At 41.2% G+C, this 26,230-nt stretch overlaps 1 protein-coding gene across 1 annotated transcript in view; it reads right to left on the reverse strand.

Moving 5' to 3' along the window:
• LOC307146304 (E3 ubiquitin-protein ligase TRIM39-like) overlaps positions 1–8,010 on the reverse strand; it is a 39,327-nt gene extending 31,317 nt beyond the window's left edge. Inside the window, exon 1 of the mRNA XM_079850202.1 lies at positions 7,892–8,010. The gene's annotated coding sequence lies outside the window, so the exon portion shown is untranslated. The remainder of the gene's footprint in view (positions 1–7,891) is intronic.
• Positions 8,011–26,230: the final 18,220 nt, after the last annotated feature.

Consider the following 26,230-nt stretch of genomic DNA (forward strand, 5'->3'; position numbering starts at 1 on the left):
GTTAAAAATGATAACTAAAATATGTTATAACAACTTGAACTATGAACCACTGTCAAGCAGTCAAAGCAGCCATACGTGCCATAAACTGGTGTATATGAGACAGCAGTTTCTGACAGGAAGTTCCTCCACCTCTAACTCTAACCTCACTGAGCCTATAAGCTCCGCCTCTGACTCTAACCTCACTGAGCCTATAAGCTCCGCCTCTGACTGCCAGTCTGAGACCATGTGCTGTAGTTAGATCTATTAGGCTGCAGAAGAAGAATCTAAATACAGAAACTACATGTGTCTCTGGGAGCCATAGTACAGCAAATGTAAGTGGTTTTTACAACACCATATTATACAATTATGAAAAGATATGTTTATATATAAAAGATCAGATCAAGATCAGCACTTCAGATCTGTCTGTTATTGGCTGAAGTGCTTCAGATCTGTCTGTTATTGGCTGAAGTGCTTCAGATCTGTCTGTTATTGGCTGAAGTGCTTCAGATCTGTCTGTTATTGGCTGAAGCACTTCAGCTCTGTCTGTTATTGGCTGAAGTGCTTCAGATCTGTCTGTTATTGGCTGAAGCGCTTCAGCTCTGTCTGTTATTGGCTGAAGCGCTTCAGCTCTGTCTGTTATTGGCTGAAGTGCTTCAGATCTGTCTGTTATTGGCTGAAGCGCTTCAGCTCTGTCTGTTATTGGCTGAAGCGCTTCAGCTCTGTCTGTTATTGGCTGAAGCGCTTCAGCTCTGTCTGTTATTGGCTGAAACGCTTCAGATCTGTCTGTAATTGGCTGAAGCGCAGGGCTCCACCGTAGTCGTTTGAAAAGTGTCTGTCAAATGTCAGCTCGCCCTGTTGCTCCGTCCGCACCTTTGTCAAAGTGCTTTGTAGCCTGGCAAGCCAGACCTACATCAAGATGTTAGGTCTGGCAACTCACCATAGACACGGCTCAATCCGAGGGGCGGGATAAACAGCTGTCTTTCAAATTCCCTCTGCACGCAATAGGACAGCGCTTCAACCAACCAGAGCGTTTTCCCAACAGCGGAGCTAACGTTAGTTGATAGATTCAACTTTTGCCATATCTGGCCGGCAAAACTACGAACACATCTTCCTTTTTTAAGAATGACTTAAGTGCTGTTCTTTGCTTTTTTCCTCAAAGAAAAGTTTAACTCCAAGTCCTCCAGAGTCGCGGCCAAAGTCGATTCGAAAGACCGCTGTTCGTCATCAGCCATTCTTTGTTTTCAAGTAGCAGGGAATTCACACGGAACCGTCACAACTCTGTCGTCATTATGTTAAGCCCGCCCACCGACTCTATACACGATGTGATTGGCCTGACCAGAGTTTGGTTTTTCCAGCTCGAAAGTCAACGGAGAGTTGCTAAACTACCCTGGAAGCAAAATAAATTTTGCTGCCGCTAGGGTACGTCTAGATTTCTAGGCTAAGTACTTTGTATTTTTGGTGAAAAATAAATGTAGCGAAGTTGAATACTTTATTTTTATTCAACTCAAGTAAAAGTAAAAATAAAAGTACCACAATTTAATTATACTCAAGAAAGTAGAAAAAAAAAAATGTACTCAAGTGTAACGGAAGTATTTGTAATTAGTTACTTTCCACCTCTGAAATCTACTGACTGTATTTAGAGCTTATATTGTGCACTAATACGTGATAAATTAATATGTGATAACATCCAAACACATTGTTAGCAAAGTCATCCTTGAAAAGTACCCCTTAAAGGAGACATATCATGCTAAATCCACTTTTTAGCCCTTAAATGCATTTTGTTGTATATTTGGAGTGTTTAGAAGTACAGAAAAGTTGAAATTATTCTCTTCAGGTGCTTCGTTGATATCTTTATATTCTGTTTTGGCCTTATTTTTCAACCTGTTCCGATTTTTCTGTTATCTATGACGTTTTGTGAACTATTACTGCCGCAAGCCAATTATCTTGACACAAGCCAAGATGGCTGCCGCAGCATGTGGAGTTGCTACAGGCAGGAGCAAAATTCGAACAAAACCTGAAATCTACCGCACAGATACAGGGCAAGTGATTGTGGAAGATGAGTTTTTGAACTTTTTGTTTGTCAAGCTCAAAACTGTGAAGCAGGATGAGATTGTTTTGATGGCTGTGGACCATTTTGGATCAGAATGGATTGTAAACTCCACTAAACTGCTTTTTGAACTGTGTCCAGGCTCTACTCGCAAGCTTGTGGCTCACAATGGGCCACAAAAAGACATAAAGAACGTCAGGAGTTGCCTTAAGCTCCTTAATGAAGCTGGTGAAAATGTTCCTCGGTTTGTTTCTCACCATCTTGATGAACTTCCACCTGTGACTTTCGACAGCCTTGATGTGTCTTGTCTGCTTGGTAAGATTGAACAACTAAGTGTGGATATTACAACTATGAAACAGGCTGTTTCTCTGCAGACAAACACCTGTAACGATCTGCGGATTATCACTACGGACATAAACCAACGTTTGAGTGCTATTGAGCAGCCTAGAACAAATCTGAGGAGAGGGCCTGTTCTCCAAACCAACAATCATGCAATGACTCAGAGAGTGTCCACTCCTCAAGCCTGGGAGAAGACCCAAGATGACATGGAGGGTCAGACCAGCGAAGGAGATTCAAGCCAGATGGAGAATTCTGCCTTAGGCCTGGGCAGGCTAACCAGTGCTGCAAAGGAAGACTCTCATGTGAAGTGGAGTGACATGGCAGCTACTCCACCCTGGAACCTGGTTCAGGGCAAGAGGAGCAACAACCGCAGGAAACAGGTCCTTGAAAATGCTTCAGTAAAGCCCAAACCTCGCCTGAATCCTCACAAAGGAAAGAAAACTGTTGGCATTGTTGGAACTGGTACAGGTGGAGACATCCGAGTCATAAAATCCAAACTGGTGAGTGTGTTTGCAACAAAATTCTCACCTGATTTGGACTCTGAGACTTTGACTAGCTATATGAAAGATAAACTTGGGCGTAATGTAACCTGCCAAAAGATAGAAGCTGTGCAAAGTCGGTTCAGTTCTTTTAAAATAACCGCAGAGTGCAAAGAAGTAGATGAAATGTATAATCCAGAGCTGTGGCCGGAGGGCACTTTTGTGCGGCGATTCTATGAGGCACGCAAACCTAAATCTATAGCTGTGCCAATATCAGTGTTGAACGTGCCTGTAATGGGATCAGGGGTACCTGATGCCTAGTACTAGCAACAGTGATGGTGCTCAGAGTGGTGTCATACAACTCACGAGGCTTGCGCCTAGGACAGAATGATGGAGATAGAGCACATCGGATTGTGGTTGACCAGCTACTGGAGACCACAGACATTATCTGCTTGCAAGAGACATTTTTAGCCAAACAGGACCTTGATAAACTCAATTCTGTCCACAGTGATTTTCATGGAGCAGGAGAATCCACAACAGATTTAAGCACCAAATTGGTGCGTGGCAGAATACCTGGAGGTGTGGCCATTTTGTGGCGCAAGAAATATGATCCAATGATCAGTATTATCAGATTAGAGGTGGACTGGTGCATTGCAATTAAAGTTGTGCATTCTATGAATGTTTTTATTATTTTAAATGTTTATACCCCATATGAATGTTATAAAAATGAAGATGAATATATGAATAGATTGGCCTTTTTGAACTCTTATATTAGGGAAAGTACATATGCAAATATATTTGTGATGGGTGATTTGAATGCAGACATTTCTGATGACAAATCTCTCTTTGGTCAGCACTTGTTACAGTTTTGTCAGGATAGTAAACTGGTTCTCTCCAGTATGAATTTCCTTCCTGCCGGTAGTTATACTTACGTCAGTGAAGCATGGAACACGACATCTTGGCTGGATCATGTAATCTGTACAGCCGATGCTCATGAAAGCCTAGAAAAAGTTGAAATTCTGTATGAGTTGACTACAACTGATCACTTACCTGTCTCTATGATTATAAATGTTGATAACTTACCTGAATGCAGTAGTTCGACAGAAGATGGCGCTAACATGGTCAAAGTGAATTGGGATAAACTAAATAGAGAGGATGTATTGTACTATTGTGGGAGGTCGGATGCTCTCCTAAGGGAAGTGCAGTTACCCATGGGTGCTATTTTATGTTCAAATATTAATTGTGATGATGTCACTCACTGTAATGACCTTTATGAAATGTACAATGGTATAGTGAGGGCTATACATGATGCCAGTCGTCCTCTACACACACACCCCAGTAAGGCTAAGAATATTAAACCTGGCTGGAATAAGTATGTAGTTGACCACCATGAAGCTGCCAAGACGGCTCATAGGTCCTGGGTAATAGCTGGTAAACCCAGACAGGGGCCAGAGTTAGAACACAAAAAGCTTACCAGGGCTAGATATAAATATGCAGTGCGCTTTGTTGGAAAGCATGAGGAAGCCTTAAGAGCTCACTCTATGGCTGAAAACTTGATTGGCAACAATGTCACTGAGTTTTGGAAGGAGCTGAAAGTTACAAATAGGGCCAAGACAATATTGCCTTGCCATATCGAAGGTGTATCTGGTGCAGAAAATATAGCAGAGCTGTGGAGGCAGCACTATGCAACTCTGTTTAATTGCATTAAAAGTGAGCCCTATTGTGTGGGTGAGTTAAATGAGGATGTAATACACTTTACTCCCAATGAGGTCTATAATGCTATAGAGCAACTAGCTGATAACAAAGCTAGTGGCAAAGATAACATCACTGCGGAGCATCTCAAGTTAGCCAGCCCCAGAGTGTCAGCCCTTCTATCCATTTGCCTGACAGGGCTGATGACTCATGGTATACTGCCAGACACCATGTTGACCGTCACATTAGTGCCCGTCATTAAGGACAAGGCAGGGAAAATAGGGAGTTTGGACAACTATAGACCCATTGCTATAGCTAGCATTCTTTCAAAGGTGTTAGAAAAGATGTTACTAGATAGACTGAGTGGGTTCATTTATACCACGGAAAATCAATTTGGCTTTAAGTCTCAACACAGTACTGATCTATGTATCTATGCATTGAAAGAAGCTGTTGAATCCTATAGAAGGCAGGGCTCTACAATGTTTATTGGGTTTATTGATGCGTCCAAGGCATTTGACAGAGTAAATCATCATAAGCTTTTTACTAAACTTATGCTTAGGGGTGTGCCGGGATGCATCATACGTATACTGGCTTACTGGTATGCGAAACAAAGCATGCAGGTTAAATGGGGAAATAGCCTATCGACACCATTTAGTGTAAGCAATGGAGTACGGCAGGGGGGGCTTCTGTCTCCTGCCTTGTTTAACTTATACATGGACAACCTCTCAAAGCAGTTGGGGATATGTAAGACGGGTTGTGTAATAGGAAACACTCTGTTAAACCACCTGATGTACGCAGATGATCTAGTTGTCATGTCCCCCAGTACTGTTGGGTTCCAGCAGTTGTTGGATATATGCTCCAAGTATGGGGGTGAGTTTGATGTACAGTACAATGCAAAGAAGAGTGTTGTGTTGGTTTGTAGGACTAAGGAAGATCAGAAGCTGCACTTCCCTATGTTTTACTTGTCAGGGCAATGTATCTGTGTGTCTAACTGTACAAAATATCTTGGGCATATCATTACTGACAAGATGGAAGATGATGCTGACATGTATAGGCAAAGACGAATGTTGTATGTCCAAGCGAACATGTTAGTCAGGAAATTTCATTACTGCTCTGATGATGTGAAAGTGCACTTGTTTCGTGCTTACTGTACCCCTATGTATGCAGCCCCATTATGGGTCAACTTCAAAAAGGAGACCATGCGCAAACTGCAGGTAGCATATAATGATTGTCTGAGGATACTGCTGAAGAAGCCCAGGAGCAGCAGTGCAAGTAAGCTTTTTTGTGACTTGAGGCTAAGCTGTTTACAGGCCCTCTTGAGGAACCTAATGTTTAAGTTTATGTGTCGACTTGATGAGTCACAAAACTATATTATGGTAAGGCTCACAAGTCCCAGGTGTAGCTCGGTCCGATATCAATCACATCTATGGAAGCATTGGTATGAGTGCCTTTTAAGACTTTTGTGAAAAAGGGTGTATTGTATGTTTATGTAATTGTTTTTTTTTTTTTTTTTTTTTTTTTTTTTGTGTGTGTGTGTATGGTGTATGTCCTGCTGTTGGGCCTAGAGCCTGTAATAAAGTTTATATATATTACGTCACAGTATTTGCAGCGGAAATGCCAAATAAGGACATTGACTTCCAGCCCAACACTTCGAGCAATCCGCCATTTTTATTTCTCGCTGCAATTTTGTAGTCCAAGCTAAAGGATGCAGAAGTTACGAGAGGGTAAGTTAAAATGTTCGGTTGTTGGATGTAGTAACCCACACGCTTCATTACACCGTCTAATGTAGATGAACTGCTGCGCTTGTGACAGGGCGCATGTTTAACTGAAAGAACGAGCAGAGAGAGAGACACCCGGTCGTGCGCGCACTCTCTCTCTCTTCGGAGCCAGGCGAAAATGTAAACAAGACACCGTCTCCAAACTAGACGCTGTCTTGCTCTCTCTCCCTCGCACATATTAATCAAAATAAATCGACACGGTGGTAAAAGGTCGGAAGACCAAAGTTTCATGTGTAAATACAGTAACACACCATTGCGATACATCCATATGAAGACGTTGTTCTGCAGGTTCGTCGTCTTCATTTTCATCTCTATCCGGCTCCGACTCTGGCTCGAACATGTAAGGCTGGCTGGACAAGTCTTCCGTTGTTGACATTTTGTTAATAACGTGTGAATAAAAAGTTTCTGTGCCGCTAGATAATCGTATCTCTGCTATCAAACTACAAAAATGACCGAACGGGGTGGAGTTGAACCGAGTGTCACCTGGAGAGGGGGCGGGGTATGAAGTGTCTCATTTGTATTTAAAGAGACCGCACCAAAACGAGTTGCTCTCAGACGCACATCAGAAAAGGGGTAGAAAAGGGGCCTGTGGAGCTATAATAATGAAGAATTCAGACCCAAGCATTGCAGTTCCGCTTTATATAGACTACAAATGTATGATTTATATGTAAAAAGGAACGATTTAAAAGCATGATATGTCTCCTTTAATGCACAAAATTGCCCTGAGCCAACAAAAGGAAAAACTACATTTTTGAACATGCAAAATAAAATAAAAACTTTATATAACCTTCTCTAGACCTTCATTCACACACACATGTTTTTTTTTTTTTTTTTGGTACTGTTTTTTAATGTACAGTTCATGTCATTTAAAATAAGATTACTAAAGCAAATAATCTTACTTTCTTCTCACATCATGTGCTCCTGTGACTGTGTGTCAGAAAAGGAAATCTTGCTTTCAAATGCTGCTCGACTCCCACACCTTATTACACTGTTCTTTGATTATTTTTTGTCCATTCTAAAGGCCCTTGCACACTGAGTCCGAAATTCGCGTCCGAAAATTTCGCTCGTTAAAAAATTGATACAACCTCACGTTATGTCAATCACGCTCGTACACTGCCTCCGAAACTTTCGCCCGTCAAAATAAAAATCGAATCAGGTACGATTTTCTGCGTTTTTCGCATCCGTAGCAAGCATTTTGAATGGTGTTTTGACAATTCAGAGCCACTGAATCACGAAAGCGAAAAAACGCAAGCGATAATTTCGGACTCAGTGTGCAAGGGCCTTAACTGGTTGCAATCTTTTATAGAAACATATAGGACTGAACATAGGGCTTAAGAAAACTTTCAGCGCTGTGCTGTAGAGGGTTAATAGACATGTGACTTTTACTAGAGAAGTCATCATTCTGATTTTTCATTTGTTCATTCTGCCGCCAATTCAAGTACTTCTTGTTTCTAAAGTCACTTAAGTGTGACATGACCACAAATAATCAAACTTTGATTTACAGCCACAAAAAGACATACAGTACTTTTACAATCTGCTGAATATACTAAACTAGCTCTTACATTTCCATCACTTACCTGTGAGTGAATATCAGATCTGGTCGTTGATTTCAGAGTTTCTGAAATGAAATGCTGTTTGCTGAAGCCTTCTGTTCATATGTTTAGCTTCACTTTCTCTTAAGTCTTTACACACTTGCAGCGATGCTATATAGTCCAGTCATTTTAAGCCAAAATGGGGCTCCACCTAGGACAAATTGCAACAGAAGCAAACTCAGCTGATTTTGTATCCTCAATATGTCATGAGTAAGAAAAAAAGCCCCGAAGAAACCCATCAGGGGGAACGTTTTGAAAAAGACCCAAATATACCCTATTCATAGGCCTATTCATTCTTTTTCTCATGTGAATAGGCTAAAATTGTTAACGTTTAGATATCACCATGAAAATTACTGAGTTGATTACTTCCTGTTGTGATTCCTGTCTTATTTATTTTTTTTTTTTATATATTCCTTCTGAAAATTTTGTATTTATTTATTTATTTTTTATTAGAAATAAACATATAAAAGTCAACAAATAGTAAATTATCAACATGAAAACATGAACCGGAACATACAACAGAGGAGAAAAAAAAAATAAAGGACAAAATGTACAACAATAAAAATACAAGAAAAGAAAAGCAAAGCAAATAAACAAAGGAGATACAATCAATTAGAGCATGTTAGGATAAGAAAATGCAACAAAATATAAAGGGGGATTTTGAAGAGAGCACAACAAGACAATGTTTTCCTTGCTTTGGTCTTATCAGAAACAGAAAGCGTTTGAAGGTATTGATGAAATTCGCTGAGAAAATCTTTGAATAATGGCTTATGATTGGAAAATTTACATTTATGGATATGAAATTTTGCTAGGAGAAGTAATAGATTTATAAAGTAAAATTCTTTATCAAAGTTTTTCTCCGTATTAATAAAACCAAATATAACATATTTCCAGAATAAAGAAAAATGAGGGTACACAAAATCAATAATATACCTGCAAAAGCTCTTCCAAAACATTTTGGTATAGTTACAGTCCCAAAACAAGTGTACAGTAGTTTCATCTTGTGCTTTACAGAAATCGCATTTTATGTCAATGTCAGGTTTAAACTTTTTTAGGTAACTTTTCACTGGATAGAATCTATGAATTAATTTAAATGAGACTTCTCTGACTTTATTTACAATAAGGTATTTATGTGGCAATAACCAAACTTTTCTCCAGTCCACAATATCCACAAAATTGCTCCAATAGGTAATTACATAAGCTTTGGTAACAATATCTTTCTGAAAGAGAGCACGAATGGACCTATTGCTAGAATATGGAACTAGACAAATCTTGCCCACCATTGTTTGAGTGGGATCAAAAATAGGTGGTGTGGTATGCAAAGTCCTATCCAAACCTCTAAACAATGTGGTAACACCTGTGGGAATAGCATCGAAAACAATGGCAAATTCTCTAGGCGTGACAGGAAAATTTAATTTTTGCAGGAATTAGCCATATTTATATAGACACCCATCTTCATTAAAAAGATCACGTACTAACGTAATATTGTTATCATGCCAGTTTTGAAAAAATAAGGACTTGTTTTTATAGAGAATATTATGATTGTTCCATATGAAATATGAATGTGGGGAAAAGTTGTGTTTATAAATAAGAGACCAAGCCAGAAGCATTTGTTTGTGGAATGAAGAGAGCTTTCCAGGTAATTGTTCAATGTTATAATTGCATAACGAAAGAAACTGAAGACCACCCAGCTGGGAGAATATATAATTTGGGATAAAGTTTCAAACTGAAGAGGGGCATTTTAATTAATTTTAAAAGTGTAATTTGTGATTCCTGTCTTATGTTCCTCTCGTCTTGTGTGGACTTTTGTCATTTCCTGTCCTGTACCATGTTTTGTAGTCTATAGAGTGCCGAAGTTATGACGTCACTTTGTAGGCCAAAACGCGGAAGTGAGTTAGCATTTTAGCACTTCCGGTTCCCTCGCCCTAAAGTCTGTGGGTTTTTTGAATGGGTTTTTGCTAAATCGCCTAAAATAAGGTCTGTGGTTAACAATATAGCCCTGCACGGGCCTCAAATCTAAGCCCGAGCCCGGCCCTGGCCCGAGACGCTCAGGCCCTAGCCCGACCCGTGTCCGACAGCTCATCAGAATTATCAGCCCGAGTCCGACCCGAGCCCGTTTTTTTTTTTCTTTTTTTTTCACAGCGGCAGACTGCCATTAAAATATGTCCGTTTTGTTAGTTATGTTTCTTTTCTTTTCATTTCTTTATTAAGCTAATTTAGACAAATGTTTGGAGCATTTAAAAAAATGATGACCAAGCAAGCCGAGCCAACAGCGAGTAAAACATGTTTGATCAATTTAGCCTCTCTCAAATCAACGCTAATACTTTACTTAGCTACAATAAAATCTAAACACTTCAAGCATATCACACAGACAGTTAGTTTAATGTGTATTTATTAAACCACAGTGAGTAATTTTTTTTAAATACTGAGGCAGGCTCAGGCTGCTCGCAACAGCGCTCGCAAACGAAACGAGCAATAGTCAATCTAAACAAATTAAATAAAAATAAATCAAAAACAAACTTGCAGGTTATACCTCAAAAATGCGCCACAGAACATGGCCATTCTTTTTTCCAGTAGTTTCCAACAGTTAAACGAAAATAAAGCCCAATCGAACGAATAACAAAAAACATCAGTTTCCAACAGTTAAACGAAAATAAAGTCCAATCAAACGAAAAGTTAGAACAGTCTCTTGCAGAGCATCGTGGAGAAAAAGAATAGCATCCACAGTGGAAGATTTTAACCCAGTCCTCTCTTTTATCACTCGCGATTTTTCTCTTAATATTCTCCATTATTTGCACATGAGGTGAATCGTTGGTTGCGCTGACGGGAAACCACTTGTGTGTGCGGCTGCGCGCGTGCGTCCGACTGTCATGTCAATCATATGTCAGTGTAATTATAAGATTATGAAAGTTATGAGGTTATTAAATGTCTTTCTATGTTTGTTTTTCTATCGTCAACGTCAACTTCTCATATTTTTTTATTAATGTCTAAAAATATAAAAAGAAGGATAACTCAAAAAAGGCCCGAGGCCCAGCCTGCATGTGAACTATGACGTGAAAATTGGCCCGAAGCCCGGCCCTAGGGGCTTAAAAAAGTCGGGGCCCGTCGGGCTCGGGCTGAAATGCAGGGCTCTAGTTAACAAAGCCTCTAAATATTTTCACGTTTTGATCTATGACATAAAACACACCAGTTATAACCTGCCTGTGATTTTTTAAACTTTATTGTGTCTTAAAAACGGTGGTTGCTAACAAGTTGCTAAAAGGGACTACATCCTTTGGCGGGGACTTTAGACGTCAGCATGACAAACAGGAAATATCTCACTAGCCTCACGTTCTTAGAAGTTTACCTTTCAGTTAATATACATAACGTTATATATTTAGTCTTTTCAAATTGTAGTTTTTCCAAATATTGTTGTACACAGAATTGTGTGATATTAAGGTAACCGATTACCAGTTCTTTATTTCTGTGGAGAGACTGTAGTTCGACAATGGTATTTTGTTTTGTCCCGAGATGCAACCACAAGTCGTCGAATGAAAGATGCTCGTTTTACCGTTTTCCGTCCGATGTTACCCAGCGGAGACTCTGGGTTCGTGCCGTAAGGTAAGATCACACAACGATGATTTCCATGTGAACACCGTATTTACTGCCTGAATGTGGCCACGACGAAACTTTAATGGTGCATATTGCTTAACATGCTAATGTTACTTTGACGGTCAGATGGAGTTAAAAAGGTTAGCAAGAATAAACATTGTTCATAACCAAATCAACAGCTAAAATACCTTTTGTCTTTCTCTTAAAATATCTAAAAGCTTATTTACTTTGCCAATGTTTAATAGATTAGATCCGCTGCAGTTTTATTAAAGGCTAACGTTACGTCGAGAAATGTGTTTAATTAAAATATTCAAAATAATACCTGGTTTATTGACTTTTATTGTAACTTGTTTGGATATAATTATAGAAAGGGTGGGTCCTGCACCCTGATATTTGTGAACTTGGCTTTTACCCACTTATAATAATATGATTGTATTTGTAAACAGAATTAGTTAAGGCATTAGGTAACAATGATATTAATCTTTGTTATTTTAGTAGTAAATGTTAACTATATTTAATGTGCTATATAAACGTGGACAGATCAATGAAGAAGATTAATGTAAATGCTGAAAAACTCTCATTCTAATTTAATACAAATATTTTATTTTGTGAACCCCCCCCCTCCCCCCCCCCCTCCCCCCTCCCCCCCCCTCCTCCTCCTTTGTAATTTTAATCTGTAAAGGTGTAACTTCCATAAAACTAACATTGCTTATTTTGAATTTATCCTATCCGAGCTGACCGGAAGCCCAGTGTCCATTCTCGCATCTGCAGCTGTCATTTTCCTGCAGCTCCTCTACAGAGTGTGTGCTCTTAGCTGCTTTGGGCTTCTTCCACTGACATGTGGTGAGTGGAGTGGTCAATATCAAGACCAGCCTGAAAAAGTTTAACATCACGTCCGGCGACTGGGAGAATCTCGCGTTTAACAGGGACTACTGGAGAAAAGCAGTGCAGGAAGGTGCAGCACACCACGAAACTGAACTCCGCCGAAACTTCACCTCAACCTTCCAATGCCCTCAGCAGAATCTGTGGATCACAGATTGGCCTTTACAGCCACCTGAGGATCCACAAATAAGGCGACCCGACGGAGAGGACAGTCATACTCGTTTCAAGTGACCGCTGAAGAAGTGCAGCTGAAATTGTGGCTGGCAATGATGGCCAAAGCAGCTGCATGGCTGCATTTGTATTGTCCACGTGCAGGGGCGTCGGACTGGGGGTAAAACCAGTACTGATTACCAGGGCCCCAAAAGGAGAGAGGGCCCTTGAAAAGTCTGGAATATATTTTATGTTACCTGGATATTTTCATTTCCTAATTAAATTTCATAATGAATGTCAGATGAAATGTAAAGTTGGTGTATTGGCTGAATAACTTGGTTTATTGACTGACTGGTCCCACCCCTTGGCGCTAATGCGCTAAATGGTTTAGTCCATCTGCACGCATTTTGTTTAAGTTAGTTGAGCATCTGGTGGAGCGCAAACTTCTGCTGTAGAAATGTCTTTCTCAAAGCAAGCCAAATCAGGCCCCCCAAAATGAAACGACATTAGAAGGAAAGAAAACAAAATGAGGGGAAACAATTGGTAACTGACTTATTTTCAAAGAAAGGTGAGCACAAACTAGAACACGAAATAGCGAATATCTCCACGATCATTAGTGCTAAAAATGAACTGAGAGAGCTAACATACACAGTCAGATGATCATTTGGTTATACATGTAATCTGAGGTAAAGGCTAAATAAATAAACTGTACACTAACAATGCTGTTTGCATACAACACACCATTATAATAGCCTACATTGAAACCTGTTTAATTTGAAATTAATAATATCTAAAATTAGCAATAATTAGCAATTATATAGCCTACGTTGGGTGTTATATAGGCTACAAAAAAAATTGTGTAATATCATTTAGCTTAAACTTAGTAACCACAGTAAAGTAGGCTAGAGAATGTTGAAAGGAGGTTTGAAATGTGTGTGCACACATGACAAATTATCAGGCTACTCTAAGCATTACAGTTAATAGTTATTACGTTATAAATATCTAGGTCTACAGATTCATGTGTGCAGAGGCCATATTATTATTATTATTATTATTTATTTTTTTGAGGAACATGGGGGCCCATCAGGACTGCCTATGCATAGGGCCCGGGATCTTGTGCTACGCCCCTGTCCACGTGGGCATTCACATTGTGTAGCAACAATGCCATCTTTCCCTGTAGAGACCTGTCATGTGAATTATCAGTTTTTGCAATTAGTATATAGCTTGTTTTCAGTTTACTTATTTTATGAAAATAAAGATGTTTAGTACAACTCTTGCTGTAAGGTTTCTGTGGCTCAGTGATTAGAGCATTTTGTTAACTGTGCAAAAGGTTGCAAGTTCAATTCCCAGAGAACACGCTGATATGTATAGCCTGAATGCACTGTAAGTCGCCTATCTGACAAATACCAAAAATGAAATGTTAAACTATTGTATACTGCTTGTATACTATTGTAACTACTCTCCAGTCAGCTCACAGTAATGTGAATGTGAGATAAAATTTACTACACTGGCTCTCACATTGGGGCTTGTGGATTACCAGGTAAAAATATATAGAAAATGTTAACAAAATGAGTATGGTTTATTTAGGGAACATATATGGTTTAATTATAATATATTATAATAAGCATTTGTTGATGCTATTGGACAATTTTCTTTAAATTCAACATATATAATTATATACAACTATTATATTAAATGTTTGGAATTTAACTGTATTATGCTTGTTCAGAGATTATTTGTATAGTTATCTTAAATACATAGAACACTACTATAACTCCTCTATCTCTCCCTAGTTTTACTTACCGAGACTCGATAAACCTTGTCCCTCATGCTGGCCCTTAAAATACCGGCAAGTAAACCAGCATCTAAGCTGCACTGTTCATGTCCAGATTTATAGTGGTTCTCTCCTCGATCTATGGTTTTTCTATCGTCTAAGAAAAAGGACATAAGATTGGAAATTGATACGGCCATAGCTAACGTTAGTGCTTCTGAGATGGTAAAAGCGCGTTTTTTTTCTGGCGAATTAGCAAATGGTATGCAAACATACAATAAAACATAATACAGTGAAAGATAATCTTTAAAGCTACACTGTGTAACTTTTTTAGTTGATTCTTAGCAAAAAACACTTAGTTCTTTCAAAAATAGATGTGCTCATTAATGTATATTTACTTCTTTCAAGTAATAAAGTATTCTCTTAAGTTTTTATTACTCGCGAGCTCGCGAGTGCCGGCAGATTTGAAAGATAGTGTGGTGTGTGTGTGTGTGTGTGTGCGTACTCACATTTGAAAGAGAGAAATAAAACGTCAACGCGACAGACAAATCAGCAAGACCATAGTCAATATTGGAGTAACTTTTCCCAGATGGAAAGAGCTCATGAGGAGAAAATATTTTAAAACGGACGCCGAGGTTGCCTGCTTTCTTCTAGACAGGTAATTCAGCCTGTTGTAATTCATTTGTGTAAATTCGAAGTTTTATAGTTGCTTGTCTAACCATAGCATGGTTGTGCATAACGCCAGAACGACCTCTAGTATAACTTCATCCTCGCGTCATAGTGAAAAAGTATTGTTTACCTTGTAACATAAATCTGTGCTGCGATGGATCACAGGTGATGAATAGTTTTAAAGGTGCAATTTTTTAAGCTATATAAAAAAAGGACACTGTAAATTTTAGTTATTTTTAATTGCTTTTACTTTGTACACATTGTAACGTTAGCCTAATCTGATTATGCTGGGATAGCCGATTCCAAGGGTGACGTTTACCTCCTGACATCTGTCCTGTAGTTTTATTCATTTTAGACGTATTGTTTATTATTGTCATGGACGAAGTGATAACTGGAAGCCATGTTAATCTTGGAATAATACGGCCACCGTAGGAGTTAAAACGCCCTCGGAATTGAGAGGAACAGAAACTAATTTTCACTGGGTAGTCATATACAATTTCACCGCTAGATGGGGGTAAAAATCACACAGTGTAGCTTTAAAGTTTATTTGGGGCACAATGATCAGGCATATTAATAATCTTAATCACAAAGAAAATATTATTAAGGTTTATATAAACTAACAAAATAATAAACGAATAAATAAAACATTAAAGGTGGGGTATGTGATTCTCTTTTTTGGCCATTTTTTCAAAATCACTTGAAATCCTATTCCTAACCCACTTACAGCCACTGAGTTAGAAGCACTGAAATGAAAATTAAGCAATTTAATCATCTGTGGAACGGGCAGGACTCGAAAAACTCCAGCCAATCATTTCCAAGACCACCTAGAACCATTGGACAGTAAGTGCGTCAATCAAACGGTCGTACCATCCCCCCCTCCCCTGATCCATGTCCATGTTCTTCAAATGGGTGGAGTCAAAGGAAAGAAGGTAGGACCATTTGAGTTGTGCATTTTCAAAATCTGCCGGCCGTTTTGGAAATCACATACCCCACCTTTAACAAAAGATAAAAAAAATCTCAGAGAGGCACGCATAAACAAAATTAGTTTCTAACATTTTTGGAAAAAACAAATGGGCAATATTTCTCATGAAAAAGTGGATAAGTGTTCATACACAGCGCAGATCATAATGAGCGAGCGAGTTTTTAAAATAAAGTTTGAGGAAGCTTGATGATGACATTGATCCGCGACCATGGTGTGCTGTACACTGAAAAAAAAAAAATTTCTGCTTGTTCAAATTGCTTGATTAAAATGAGCTTAAGCAACACAATTGCTATACATTTTGTCCAAACTTAATTTGATTGTGTTCAATCTGCTTAAATATAGGTAAAATTTAAGTTTACTTAATCCATTTGTGTTGGATTACATGAATGATTTGTGTTGCATTACCTGAAACTGGGCGGTGCTTGTTAGTTCCCAGCATGCTTTGCATATGGCTGAATTAAGAGAGAATAAATGTTGAAATTAAATGTTATTTTATGTGTTTTTGAGAAAATAAGAAAAGGGGAAGACTTGATAATGTGTAATTGTGTTTAATGTTCAATTACAGTCAAATTATTAGAACTATTTAAATTACAGAGGGTTACCATTGTGGAGAAGAGTGGAGCATTTGGTTAGGTTGTGGACTGATTCAGCAACACTAATAGTACATGCTTTGGCTGAAAGAGTGTGTAAACTTAGCATTTAAGATTGGTTCATGCACTGAAAAGATTTATCAATTTATATTTAGTATAATTTACATTGTTGATTGAACATGAATAGTTTGTGTTGATGGAACACAATTGTGTAAGTGGCTACCAAAGCAAACAATTTGTGTGCAACCAATAGCCGCGTTTCCACTGTCGGGCCAGGGCCGGGCCGTGATAGTGCGTGCCAGGGCCAGTCACGTTTCCACTGTCACTTCCGGGGCTTGATCGGGGCTTACTCGGGGCCAACGGCCAGGATTTCTGGCCCGTCGAATACCTTGGGCCAAAGCGGGCCAGCTCGGGCTAGAGGAGTGGTTACGAACAGAGGCGGAGTTCACCTGAGTCGGGAGACGGCAGCGCCGGATGATTCTGTCAGCATTAAAGACTTTTAAAATAATTTAACTCGCGTTCATGTTTGAATGCCTTCTGTTTGTGGTGCAAAAGACTATGCGCGCTAATCATTACCATAGTAAACATAGTAAACGCTTGAAGATACGCATAGTAAAAAACATCGTGAACGCTTGAAGAAATCAGACCAATCATAAAGGCTATCACAGTCATGTTTTTATTTTATCTGTCAGAGCCTACGTCTCGTTTCTTTATACCGGACTATCATAAAATAAAGCAACTTTTTTTTCGGGAGCTTCCTCTGTTTCTCTGACTGAAAATATCTGAATGGGAGTCGAGAGAGTGCTAACGCTCCTCAGGTCGTATTTTTGGTGGCATATATTTGTAGAAATTATCATTCTTTCTAAATGTGATGTATTATGTCCTGTAACTACCAGATAAACAGAAAAAACAGACGCGACTGAAGAAGTAAGTGTGTCCTCTTTCTTTTGTGAAATAGACCTAACGGTAATTTATTTCTGAGTGACTAATGTGCAATTTTGACATAAATTAATTCATTATGATCAATGTATCACTTTTTATTGTAAACCTGTGGTAAAACATCGATGCTTGGGTTTTAAATATTCAAGTAAACAACAAAAATGCCAGCAAACGGCCGCTTTTATCATGTTTGTTTTCAACGCTGTTTCCAGTGATTTCTGATTAGTTTTCTGATAAAACTTCCATTTGTTGGTGAAATGCTGGGTTAGTGTGACGTTGTTCCAGAGAGGCGTGTTACGGGCGTGTTTTAGTGAAGCCCTGGCTCGCACTGGCCCGACAGTGGAAACGCGGCTATTGTCCACTATTCAATTGAGTAAATCCAACGAATTATTTTTTTCAGTGTAGTCCGTTTATAGCCTACCGTTAGCATTTTATATCTGACGGCTTTATTTAGGCTTCAAAATGTATACATTTTGGATTAACTTGTAAAAATTATCTTGATAGACAAAACGTGTAAAGGTCACAAATCTTTGTTGAACACAGATCTTATTTTTTGCGATTTTCCAAAAGTCTATGGGGAAAATGCATAGCTTTTCGATCACTTCCGGGTTGTCCTACAAAGTGACGTCATAACTTCGGCACTCTATTAGGCTCCCCAGGTGTTTCTGATTAGCCACGCCCCCTTGTTATCTTGTTTAGCTTTTTATAGTCTCTGTATTTAAATCCAGTGTCTTGTTTCAGTGTTTGTGGGTTCTTGACTTTGTAATATTGTTTGTTCTGTTTCTGAGTCATGTTCCCTAGTCTAAGTATGTCTGTCTAGTTTTGAGTTTATCTAATAAAGCTGTAGCACATGGATCCTGCTTCCTCCTTTGATTCAGCCTGCATTAGGGATGGGGAAATGAAGCCCCCCCCCAAAAAAAATATTTATTTATTTTCTACTCACTGTTAATGTCTGTAACATTTCATTTGCAATAATAAAAAGACATGAGCAGACATTTGTCAATTACCTGTTTATAATATAAAATATGTATCTCTCTCTGTCTGAATTTACTTGTGCAGAGTCTCACACACACAGTTAATTAATTATTCATAAATTGTTTGGATAGTGACAATATGAACAACAAAAATGACACTGTGTTGAGTGCAGTGCTTATGTTGGAGGGAGTGTAATAGTAATAGTAATAGTAAACTGCAACAGAATAGTCTGGAAGGAAGGATTACAATATATTTTTATTGAGAAACAGAATTATTTCAAGTGTTGTTGGGGTTTAGACGATTCCTCTTCTCTGACAAAATCTCTCTAGTCTTGGAAAAGATCCTTTCACAAGGAACAGAGGATGCAGGGGAACATAAAAATGCCAGTGCCAGCTGGTATAAATGAGGACACTGATGCTTCTGTTGAGCCCAGACAGGGGAGGATTTCCTCTTTCTTGCTGGTCCATTACCAGGAAAAAGGAAGAGGTCACAAAAAGCAAACAAATCCAAAAGGGCAATCCAAATAAAAAAGCAGTCCAGTCCAGATCCAAAAATCCAGAGCAATCCAAATAATCTTATCTAATTAATATAACAAGACTATAATATAGCTACTATAATTAATAATAACAATATACTATAACTATTCTAACCTAATAATGTAATAATATACAGCCCTAATGTAACAGTGTCGTCTCTGCGTTGTGTTGTGTTGAGATCAGATGGACACCAAATCGCACTTTAAGATGTTTATTCTGTTGACAGTGAATATACAACAGCGGTGATCAGTTTCAGCAATCACCCTCGTGCATTCGCGGCCATTCTTACTCTCGACTGGCGCGAGTCTAAATGACTCTTTTACATAAACTACTACATAATAAACAGCAATTAATAACATATTTGAAACTGGTCTGTACCTGTTGACAGTGAATATACAACAGCGGTGATCAGTTTCAGCAATCACCCTCGTGCATTCTATTGGAAGTGAACATTAAACTTGATATTACAATACATATAACAGTGACACAAACCCAAATCATACAACATACTTCTAAACACACGTATAACTCAGTATTATCCCCTAAAATGGTTATATAATTACTCAAATATATTTAATACACGGAGCACTCACTCACCGCGGCCATTCTTACTCTCGACTGGCGCGAGTCTAAATGACTCTACCGGAACCAGTTCATAATTCTACCAGATCTGGGCGGAGAGTGCAATTAAAGGGGCCATACATGAAAATAACTGTAGCAAGTGGAAATACATATTCGACCTGTTACACTAACACATATATGACACAATAACGATAATGACAATGATAGTTTCTAACTCTCTGACTCTCGGACACTACAACTGCTTCTACAAATCCTGCAACACCCACAAGGAGGCACGAGTTTCGAACCCCCTTTTTCCAGAAGCGACACTCAGACCGAACCGATGACGTATCCACACAAGCCGAGGCCTCGTTTGTCATTAGTCACGTGATTTTCATGTTAACAACACAAGCCTCGAATCGCGGCTTCATCTGGCACGCCCATTTTTTCTCAACACAAGCTCCGACGCCTCGGTTCAAATGTCACATCACTAGCTTTGGGGACTCTCTAGCCAAGAAGGCGGCCACACCTAATTCTGGTTCCCAGGATGGCCGCCGCCACGTCGCCTGAGAGTTTGGCTTCGGCCAAGATGCCTGAGAGATCGTTTCCGGCAAAGATGGCCGCTGCCACGCCTGAACTTGAGCCCTCAGCAGAGATGGCCGCCTCTGCGCTTCTTTCTGTTCCTGAACCTGAGCTTCTAGTCACGCCTGCCGATCCGGAGTCTGTTCAAGTCACGCCTGCCGACCCAGAGACTGTTCACGTCACGTCTGCCGATCCAGAGACTGTTGAAGTCACGTCTGCCGATCCAGAGACTGTTCACGTCACGTCTGCCGATCCAGAGTCTGTTCACGTCACGTCTGCCGATCCAGAGTCTGTTCACGTCACGTCTGCCGATCCAGAGACTGTTCACGTCACGTCTGCCGATCCAGAGACTGTTCAAGTCACGTCTGCCGATCCAGAGACTGTTCAAGTCACGTCTGCCGATCCAGAGACTGTTCACGTCACGCCTGCCGATCCAGAGACTGTTCAAGTCACGTCTGCCGACCCAGAGACTGTTCACGTCACGTCTGCCGACCCAGAGACTGTTCAAGTCACGTCTGCCGATCCAGAGACTGTTGAAGTCACGTCTGCCGATCCAGAGACTGTTCACGTCACGTCTGCCGATCCAGAGTCTGTTCACGTCACGTCTGCCGATCCAGAGTCTGTTCACGTCACGTCTGCCGATCCAGAGACTGTTCACGTCACGTCTGCCGATCCAGAGACTGTTCAAGTCACGTCTGCCGATCCAGAGACTGTTCAAGTCACGTCTGCCGATCCAGAGACTGTTCAAGTCACGTCTGCCGATCCAGAGACTGTTCACGTCACGTCTGCCGATCCAGAGACTGTTCACGTCACGTCTGCCGATCCAGAGACTGTTCACGTCACGTCTGCCGATCCAGAGACTGTTCACGTCACGTCTGCCGATCCAGAGTCTGTTCACGTCACGTCTGCCGATCCAGAGACTGTTCACGTCACGTCTGCCGATCCAGAGACTGTTCACGTCACGTCTGCCGATCCAGAGACTGTTCACGTCACGTCTGCCGATCCAGAGACTGTTCACGTCACGTCTGCCGATCCAGAGTCTGTTCACGTCACGTCTGCCGATCCAGAGACTGTTCACGTCACGTCTGCCGACCCAGAGACTGTTCAAGTCACGTCTGCCGATCCAGAGACTGTTGAAGTCACGTCTGCCGATCCAGAGACTGTTCACGTCACGTCTGCCGATCCAGAGTCTGTTCACGTCACGTCTGCCGATCCAGAGTCTGTTCACGTCACGTCTGCCGATCCAGAGTCTGTTCACGTCACGTCTGCCGATCCAGAGACTGTTCACGTCACGTCTGCCGATCCAGAGACTGTTCAAGTCACGTCTGCCGATCCAGAGACTGTTCAAGTCACGTCTGCCGATCCAGAGACTGTTCACGTCACGCCTGCCGATCCAGAGACTGTTCAAGTCACGTCTGCCGACCCAGAGACTGTTCACGTCACGTCTGCCGACCCAGAGACTGTTCAAGTCACGTCTGCCGATCCAGAGACTGTTGAAGTCACGTCTGCCGATCCAGAGACTGTTCACGTCACGTCTGCCGATCCAGAGTCTGTTCACGTCACGTCTGCCGATCCAGAGTCTGTTCACGTCACGTCTGCCGATCCAGAGACTGTTCACGTCACGTCTGCCGATCCAGAGACTGTTCAAGTCACGTCTGCCGATCCAGAGACTGTTCAAGTCACGTCTGCCGATCCAGAGACTGTTCAAGTCACGTCTGCCGATCCAGAGACTGTTCACGTCACGTCTGCCGATCCAGAGACTGTTCACGTCACGTCTGCCGATCCAGAGACTGTTCACGTCACGTCTGCCGATCCAGAGACTGTTCACGTCACGTCTGCCGATCCAGAGTCTGTTCACGTCACGTCTGCCGATCCAGAGACTGTTCACGTCACGTCTGCCGATCCAGAGACTGTTCAAGTCACGTCTGCCGATCCAGAGACTGTTCACGTCACGTCTGCCGATCCAGAGACTGTTCACGTCACGTCTGCCGATCCAGAGACTGTTCACGTCACGTCTGCCGATCCAGAGACTGTTCACGTCACGTCTGCCGATCCAGAGTCTGTTCACGTCACGTCTGCCGATCCAGAGACTGTTCACGTCACGTCTGCCGATCCAGAGACTGTTCACGTCACGTCTGCCGATCCAGAGACTGTTCACGTCACGTCTGCCGATCCAGAGACTGTTCACGTCACGTCTGCCGATCCAGAGTCTGTTCACGTCACGTCTGCCGATCCAGAGTCTGTTCACGTCACGTCTGCCGATCCAGAGACTGTTCACGTCACGTCTACCGAGCCAGTGTCTCTGGACGGACAAGATGGCCGGCGCCGAGCCAGTGTCTCCGGACAAGATGGCCGCTACCGAGCCGGTGTCTGTTCCTTTTCCTGAGCCGGTGTCTGTTCCTGAGCATAACCCCATAGCTGCCCTCAAGAAAATTTTGGGAGGGGGCAGTGGGTCCCCTGAACTTTCGTCTCCGCCCTGGCCGCCTGAAGGGTCCTCTCTGCCCTGGCCACCTGCACTGTCTGGTCTGCCTTGGCCACCCTGCAGCTTGATAGAAACAACACACTAAACATGTTTCACAGTGAAATCTTCTGTGTTCCTTTTCAGTCGGTCACTCTCGACGTCATGTCGGGTTAGAACGGTGAAATTGGGATTACACCAGGGAGACCAATCATCTTCAAGTGTAAACTATTGGCACCAATATGGCAAGCCAAACATGCCTAAATCTGCAGAAAAAGTGTTTCTTCTCTCACTACCCTCAATGGTAAGGCTTCAGTGCTCCTATAGACCACCTCTTCCCTGCATGTGACGTCCACCCTGCAAGCCTGTGAAGGCCAAAACACTCATAATGCTCGAGGGTAGTTCTGAGTCGGGGTTGGTGACTGACTGTAATTGAAGTCACAGTGTTGGCACTTGGCCAACATTTGCTTTCTCGATATTCCCATCACACAAGATGTCCTTTTCAGAGACACTGTTGAGGACTGTGCCCAGCCATTCTCCACAGTTCAGAAGCAGGCTGAGGTAACCAAGAACTTGCCCTGATGTGCTATCAGAGTCACTCGTGGGCTGCTCCTCAGTCTGTTCGTCGCCAAGGGTGTCAGTTCCCTGTGGATAAAAAACAAATAAACAAAAAAAAACTCTGCCACAGACAGCCCTACTGTGACGTCGAGCCCACCCCTGAGAAGGGCGACCCAGAGTTGAACACAGCTGCTCTTTTCCCAGAGGGCGGAGAATCTTTTGTTGAATCAAAATTCTGTTCCACCTCTGGCGTCTCAGACGGCGGTACCCAAATTCTCAGTAAAGGGGGGGGGGGGGGGGGTGAATATTGTGAAAACTAATGGATACATTTAGATAAATATATTTCATACATTATAGCATATTATAATACAATATTTATAGAATATAGGCCTAATCAATATACAAGACTGAACCACATAGATGTGACATATAAAGGCTATCATGATCATTTTGCCAACAATGATTCATGGATTTGTTTAGTTTATAATACGTTTTATTTTTAACTTAAACAAATACAACTTATAACATTCAAAACTCATCGGCTTTAGACTGCATTTGAAGAAAAATAAACACAAAAGTTTTCTGTAGCCTTGTGTGAACTTATTCAATAGAATTAGACTTCTAGAATGTTCTTTCCAGTGCAAAAAATAATATTTTTTATTTAATTAGACAACATTTTAAGGAAGTGTAGCGCAAATATCTTTATATAATTATACTTCCATTATAGTTAACTTTCTTTCCAGTGCAAAACAATAATACATTAAAAAAAAACAGCTAATAAAGAAATTAAATTTTTCGCCGGCTTCTTGGAGGTAGTCATTTTTACATTTCCCGCTGTTGTCACTTGTCGTCATCGTTGCTATGATACGTGACTCACAATGACTGAAACGACCAATTAAAAGGGCATTCTCTGATGATGTTCCAAGATGTTAAAAACGCTATACGCTGATCATAGACAAACGGGGAGAAATTAGTATCTACCGCACCGTCGGGTTTTTTTTTTTTCTTATCATAGCCTACAAATGTCTTCGTTCATAGTCTGACATATATTAGAAGCTATGTGTCTGTCATGGATTTGCATTGAATTGATTCTCAAAAATACAAAACAAAGTGCGTTCCGTATCAGTTCAATACGGAACAAGACTTTTATGTGTCAAATACGGGACGATTCCGTATTATACGGAACGGTTGGCAACCCTATCTGGAATTAACATTCTGACTAGACAAAATACATGCATGCAAATACACATTTGCTAAGCTACACCGAAAACATTTTTTTTAACCAATCCTACCTTGGAAACTGTTGGCATCCGCCATTTTGTCTAAGAATTGTATAATAAAGGTCCTGCATCTTGGGGTCATTTTAAAATGCTTTATACAGACATAATTCAAAAGTATGTAAAATAAAAGTGTAGCTGAGGCACGTGTAAAAGTGACATAAGGTATGCAGAGAAAAGCACCTCAAGAAGGTTTTTTCCCATGTTTAAAGTCCACCTGAAATCAAAATTGACCCTATTTATTTTGTTAGTGCATACTAGTCTTGTGGTGAACAATTAATCCGTGCAAGTTAATACACAGAAAAAATTTGTTTGCCGTGGTAATCTTTAATCAAAATCTGAAAAGTTACTTCCGGTCTGGAATGGCGTTCCTTCTCTGATAACGTCAGTTTGATGGCCTGGGTTGAAAACGCTTAACCACTCCCCTCAAACCGTTACTGTACGTTCACACACTGCCGCCGACTTGAGCTTCCAAAGTTACCGGAATGTCATTCATTTTCAATGGAAGCTGGCTTCTCTCAGCTGCAAGGAGCGTCAAATCCATCGGCGTCGCGTTCTGAGCGTTTTGAGCGTCAATCAGAAAGTTGAAAGTAGCTCAACTTTATGGTAATGAGCTATGACGCGGTTCAGCGGCAAACAGTGGCAAACGCCAGCAACCAATCAGAATATAGACGTCCTTCACGCTGGCTGATTCCGGAGAAACATACGATGTAAACTTTAGAGAGAGCCCCAGCCGCGCGTGCGCACTCACTATTATTATTAAAAATAATAGCTAATTATTCTTTTTTTTTTTTTTGACCAAATGTGACCAAAACGGTTATAAAAATGCTATCATTATAAAAGGTTTCTAGTGTCAATGTATTGTTTTTTTTTTCTGTTTACATTAAAACATTTCTGAAATATTTAAATATGCAAATTAAGCATTGCCTTATGTTCAGTCTATAGCAGGGATGGGCAACTTCAGTCCTGGAGGGCCACTGTCCTGCAGAGATTAGCTCCAACCCTACTCAAACACACCTGAACAAGCTAATCAGCGTCTTAGGATAATTAGAAAGCTACCGGCAGGTGAGTTTTATCAGGGTTGGAGCTAAACCCTGCAGGACAGTGGCCCTCCAGGACTGAAATTGCCCATCCCTAGTCTATAGTGTTCCATCGCCATCTAATGGCCTGGCAGCAGAATACAGGGTTTTTGGTCGTTTTCGCGGATCCGTGATATCTTGCCGGATCCCGGCAAGATATCAAAAACCAAGAAACAAGAAAACCAGGGAAACGCTCAGAAATGCAGTGTAACACTTAACAAGACTTCGCGGTGAGTGAATGAATGAACATGGTATAAATAGACTAAGACTAACAGGATGAGACACAGGTGAATGCAATCAGTGAATGAGGTACAGGTGAATGTGATCAGTGATAAGTGATGATGAGTCCGGGCAGTGAGTTATGGGAAATGTAGTATGTGAGTGATAATAGTCTTATGTGGAGTGCCCTCTGGTGGCTCTCAAGGGCACTCCAGCTGGTGACCGTTACATAGCCCCCCCCCTTTAAGGAGCGGATTCCAGACGCTCCTAAAACTGTCCAGGAGGGAGGTGGAGCGGAGGCGGACCCGGGGGCGGGATGGAGGGCCAGGCCCGTGCAGCGGAAGAGGACCTGAAGACTCCGGCAGGGCGGAAGGCCAGGGCGGAGCAGGCTGTGCAGGCGACCAGGGCGGAGCAGGCTGTGCAGGCGACCAGGGCGGAGCAGGCTGTGCAGGTGGCCAGGGCGGAGCAGGCTGTGCAGGCGGCCAGGGCGGAGCAGGCTGTGCAG

This window comes from Squalius cephalus, assembly GCF_949319135.1.
Source record: "Squalius cephalus genome assembly, chromosome: 18".
Taxonomy (NCBI): Eukaryota; Metazoa; Chordata; class Actinopteri; order Cypriniformes; family Leuciscidae; genus Squalius; species Squalius cephalus.